The sequence below is a fragment of the Macaca fascicularis genome, chromosome 17 (genome assembly GCF_037993035.2).
Source record: "Macaca fascicularis isolate 582-1 chromosome 17, T2T-MFA8v1.1".
Classification (NCBI taxonomy): domain Eukaryota; kingdom Metazoa; phylum Chordata; class Mammalia; order Primates; family Cercopithecidae; genus Macaca; species Macaca fascicularis.
Genome location: NC_088391.1, coordinates 4106843 through 4112466, shown reverse-complemented (window position 1 = coordinate 4112466; position 5624 = coordinate 4106843).

Below are 5624 nucleotides of genomic sequence, written 5' to 3'. Positions count from 1 at the left end.
TTGTAATTCTTGCCTTTTTTCTATTTTAAATTTGTGCTGATAACACTGATTGAAATATAATCTTTTGTGTAGGGGCTGGGCACGGTGGCTCACGCCTGTAATCCCAGCACTTTGGGAGGCCGAGGCGGGCAGATCATGAGGTCAGGAGATTAGGAGATTGAGACCATCCTGGCTAACATGGTGAAACCCCGTCTCTACTAAAAATACAAAAAATTAGCCAGGTGTGGTGGCGGCGCCCGCAGTCCCAGCTACTCGGGAGGCTGAGGCAGGAGAATGGCGTGAACCTGGGAGGCGGAGCTTGCAGCGAGCTGAGATAGGGCCACTGCACTCCAGTCTGGGTGACAGAGCAGGACTCTGTCTCAGAAAAAAAAAAAAAAGAAAGAAAAGAAATATAATCTTTTGTCTCTTGAGTCTGGTAATAAAACATTTGCACTTGTATTTTTTGTGTGTCTTTGCTTTTTAAATTTTATTTTTCTAGTAATTTATTTTTATTATATTTTAAAAAGTAACCTTCTGCAATGGATTCGAAATTTTAACACAAGAGCTGGTCCTTCACTACAGATGCTTTGAGAAGCACTTGTACGGAGCCCCTGGGATGGAGTACTCTGTAATAAATTATCTACAACAGAAAATTTACATCTTCCTAGGTAAATGTGTGAAATTTCTTCATTCTTTATCTTTTGTAACAATGGCAATGTTGGCCTTCCAGATGTTCTGGAAGAGTGGGAAGGGCAGGGGTGACTGGCAGGGCTGTGACATAGTGGCGTACATATTCTATCATTCCCCCTGTTTCTCTCCTTCTCTTTTAGGTCTCCATAGAGGAGGCTGGCTCCTTCTTACAGAGCCTCCAACAACGATTATATTCTGGGCTTCAGCATCCTTCTCTTGCCTGCACATTAGCTTTCTTACTTTTCTTTTTTTTTTTTTTTTTTTTTTGAGACAGAGTGTTGCTCTGTCACCCAGGCTGGAGTGCAGTGGTGCGATCTTGGCTCACTGCAACCTCCGCCTCCTGTGTTCAAGCAATTCTTCTGCTTCAGGCCCCCGAGTAGCTGGGACTACAGTCACACTCCATCGTGCCTGGCTAATTTTTGTATTTTTAGTAGAGATGGGGTTTTACCACATTGGTCAGGCTGGTCTCAAACTCCTGACCTTAGGCGATCAACCCACCTTGGCCTCCCAAAGTGCTGGGATTACAGGCGTGAGCCACTGCGCCCGGCCTGTGCATCAGCTTTCTGTCCTCTGGAAATGTGTTGAAACTTCTTGTTTAGTGAAACCCTTCCAGGCTTTTGTTGCGTGAGTTTATTCCTCTTTGTATTTCTACATGGTCATTTCACTGGGGTCTCAGGAGGGACACGAAGTGAACACATATGTTCAGTATGTCATCCTGAACTACAATAGCCAGGTTTTGGTTACGGAAAATAATAATGCTGAATGTTTTTTTGTCTGAGCATACATTTTCATTTCTCTGTGTAGATATTTAGAAGTGGTTGTGTTTAACTTACTGAGTATCTGACAAATTGTTTTCCGAAGTGACTGTATCTTTTTTACATTCTCGCCAGCAATGTGTGAGGATTCCAGTTCCTCTAAATCTTTACCAGAATTTGATATTTTCAGTTTTTCCGATTAGAGACATTTTAGTGTACGTGTCATAGTATCTCAGTATGGTTTTAGTTCGCATTTCTCTAAGCACTGAAAATGTTGAGCAACTTTTCATATGCTTATTTGCTATCATAATATATTCTTTGGTGAATTATCTGTTCATATCTTTTGCTGAACATTTTGAATTGTCTTTTTTTAATAGAGTGATAAGAGTTCTCTATTCTGATGCAAGTCTTTTTTCAGACACATGATTTGCAAATATTTAGTCTCAGCTTGAGACTAAACTTCGCATTTTCTTTTTTCTTTTCTTTTTATTTTTCTTGAGACGGAGTCTCACTCTGTATCCCAGGTATTACAATAATAAATTTCCCAATATTAAACCGTTCTTCAATTCCTAAATTCTGTTTAGCCTACCCTTTAAATATACGGTTAAAATATTTTTATAATATTTTATGATTTTATATCTATATTCGTGAAAAGATTATAGCTTCACATCTTTTTAAAGGTTTTTATCTTTTGTTATTAAGATTGTTCTTGCTTCATAAAACGAACTCAATAATTGTTTGTTTTTTCTCTATGTTTTACTACAGCCTGAATAGCCTATGAATGATGTATTACCACAGAATTTAAAGGCATTTACTTGTAAAGCCACTTAAGACTAAAATCATGGTTCTCAAATCTAACTGCATATTAAAATCACCTGGAGAGCTTAAAAAATCTCAATGCACGGGCCACACACCTGATGAAGGAATTCAGAATCTCTGATGTAAGGATTTTTAAATGCAAAATAAAATGAAAGGCTCAATAGTTGATAAAGTTTGTGCTAGATCTAATATCTTCTGGTTTTGTCTGTAACTGGTCCAGTAGTAAATATTGATTCATCTGTAAGCTTTCTGACATCAACTAATGGTGTCCATAGCAATAGAACTACAACCTAGTTTCTCTGCCTTTATCTTACTTTAATTGTACACCAAACTAATAAGGTAAAGCACGTAATATAATAACTATTTTAAAAGCAAATAAAATAAACTGTGGAAGGTTAAGTGGCAAAGCCTCTTGACTCCCATCACTTTGGCATTTCAATCAATAATAGAGTCTAAAGACCAAACAATAAAACAATAGTTAACATAGAAAAAAAGAAACACGAGTTCATTAACTAACCAGGAGATCTTATTTCCAAAGAGTAAATCTGATTACATTGTTCCTGTTTAAAACCCTTCAATGGCTTCCTTATGCCTAAAGGAAAAAAAAAAATCCAAATTCCTTTGTGTGGCATAAGAGGTTCTTTGTGTAACACAAGATCGGGCCCCTCATCACCTCTCCAGTTGTATTTCTCAAAAGGCCTCTCTTGCTTCCTATACTCAGTCATGCAAAATGTTCTGCAATTCTCTGAATGCTCTGGCTTTGCTTTTCCTTTTTGTGCCCATGCCTGTGCCCAAGTTATTTGCTTTTTCTGAAAGATCCATCTTTCAAAACCTTCTTTTCCCTCCCTCCAACCCTGTTGACCAACTTATCTTTTAAAGTCTGATTCAGTTTCAGGGCCATCTCCTCTGAGACCTTCCTTCCTGACTGCTTCTCGAGTTCCCCTATGAAACAGTGACTGCCCGAAGAGCAGCGACAGTTTGTAAATCATTCTATTCATGCTGCCTAGAACAAAGCCACACTTGTGTTTAATAAAGGTTTATCAAATGAATGAACACTGGTCACCATTAGTCTTGACCCCTTCTATTTGAAATATGTGAAATACACAAAGTAAAAGATAATTTCTGATAGGGGCTGACATCAGGAACTGTAAGAGATCTGTCCACTGAACCCAAGGTCTTACCTATTAAATCTTTACTGTTGCCAGTCTGCGCCCCTGGATTTTCAAGGGGCTCCGTGGAATTGGGAGGCTGATGAAGCTGGTGACCGCCCTCCTGTAAGCGTGCTGTTTTGGTGATTCCAGTGCTTACTCCTTTCCTCAAATGTGGTCATAAGAAGTCAGGAAAGTCAATATGCTTTCACTAGGAAAAAAGGAGGAAAGCCTGCTTTAATTGGCTGTTACATTTTTGATGAGGCGAAAATTCAAACAAAATTATGACCATAAGGACTATAATTGTTCTTTCCTGTTAATAACCTTAGTTAGCCAATTGGATTGTGAGTGTGTGGCATGCTTGTATTGTGTATGTGAGTAGGGAATGCACGTGCGTTAAAGTTCACATGTGCTTAAGAGCTTAGACACACCCGCAATTTGCAAGACAGCTTCACGTCCTGATGGGCTAAAGCTGTGTAAGAAACCTGAGCTGTAATTTCTCCACACAAATTTACATCCTGGGGTGCTCACTTCATCCTGTGGTCTGTATGCTCTGTGACTACACACCTGGCTGAGAACAGAATTAATGATGAGAAATGTGCCTGCTTCTCTGCATAAAAGATGATGTCTGAGTAGAAGGTCGCCAAGGGAGGATTAAGAGCAAGAATGCGAGAATGTGTTCAGGAATCCGTGCGTGAGATGATGAGCTTGTGAGCTGATGTTGATTCTGTGCAGTTTCCAGTGTCTTATTCATAGGCAAGATTTTCTTGCTCTTCATTCAGCCTCTAATGTTTTAAGCAAAGATTTTTTAAAAGATCTAACAGGAAACAAGGAGCTGCAGTGAAACTTGGGCAGTCAGTTTGAATCTGAATAAATATTTGTCAGATTGGAGAAGTGCTGAAAGCATTAAGATACTTGGAGATTTCTCTTTTTCTTTGGCAAGAAGCATGACTGGGACAGGTAAGGGCTATGAATTCTTCCGGATCACTCCCTCCCATGATGATCTCTCCTTTGAATTTGCACTTTGTAGTCTGACACAGATTAGTGCTTCCTAGTCCTCTAACTGTAACACATGCCTCAGTTTCCCTTCTCCGATAAGATTGGGATATCTTTGGGTGTAGAAAAAAAACCAGATGATCCTTTTTTTTGTAGCCCAGCAAGTTCCAGGAACATTAGAAACTGATTAGAAACTGGTACGCAAGTGTTACTTGCTTAATTTATTACAAATCCTTTAAAAATGAGGTAATGACTATCATTTAAAAATAAAAGCAAACTGTGAAGAACTTCTCTCTTCCTGTTAGTGGAGACTTTCCACAGAATTTTTTTTTTTTTTAAATGGAATGGGGAGGCAGTGGGCATGTTGAGTTTTCAATTGAGTATTTTGCTGTAAAGAACTTTAGAGGAGAGGAAAAAAGAAAACGCAAAGCCAAACAAAGCTGGTATTTTTCAAGTGCTCATTTAATTTCAAAACCACTGTGTCTTTCATTGATTTTTTTTACCTTTAAAAAGACAGCAATGCCCATCTGCTCAAAATCCCATCCAGAGATGAAATTATGAATTAAAGCTGTGTTACATATGTACAGTTGAGACATCCTCTGTGCACTGGGCCGGCCAGATGACACGCTGAAACAGCCTGGGGTCTGTGCTTGGGGTGCTGCCAAGGGAGCAGATACACGGCTGATGAAAATCATCCATCATTTCAAATCAGAGGTGCTCTATTCTTGCAGACTCCTGTTATGAACAATCTCATTTGATCTTATATTGAAACAAGCTGTCTTCAACACTCAGGCCTGGCCCCAGGCACAATGAGGCAGATGGAATAGGAATCGCTCATTCCATGCCTGCATTTGCCGGAATCCTAGGATTTCATCAGAAGTTTGCTTGTGTGAGCCTAGCCTGACAGGATCAACTTCACTGAGTTGTGCTTCAATATCAGTTCTTATCTCCTTCAATTTGCGCAAAAACTCTCATGGAGGATAGTGTTCATCATTTTTTCACTTAAAGTCATATATATGAGTCTTTATATAGAGCGATTCTTTTTAAATTCAGTTTCTGGGAAAAAAATTAAAAAGTCACATGATCTTTCTGTCTGCTAATGATATTATGCACGTTGCTCTTGTCTCTATTTTTGCCTTGGCCTCCAGGAAGCTCAGAGCCACATTTTACACTCAATTACAGAAATAACATTACATGCTAGTATTACCATATTTGTGATACTCTTTTCTGTTGATCC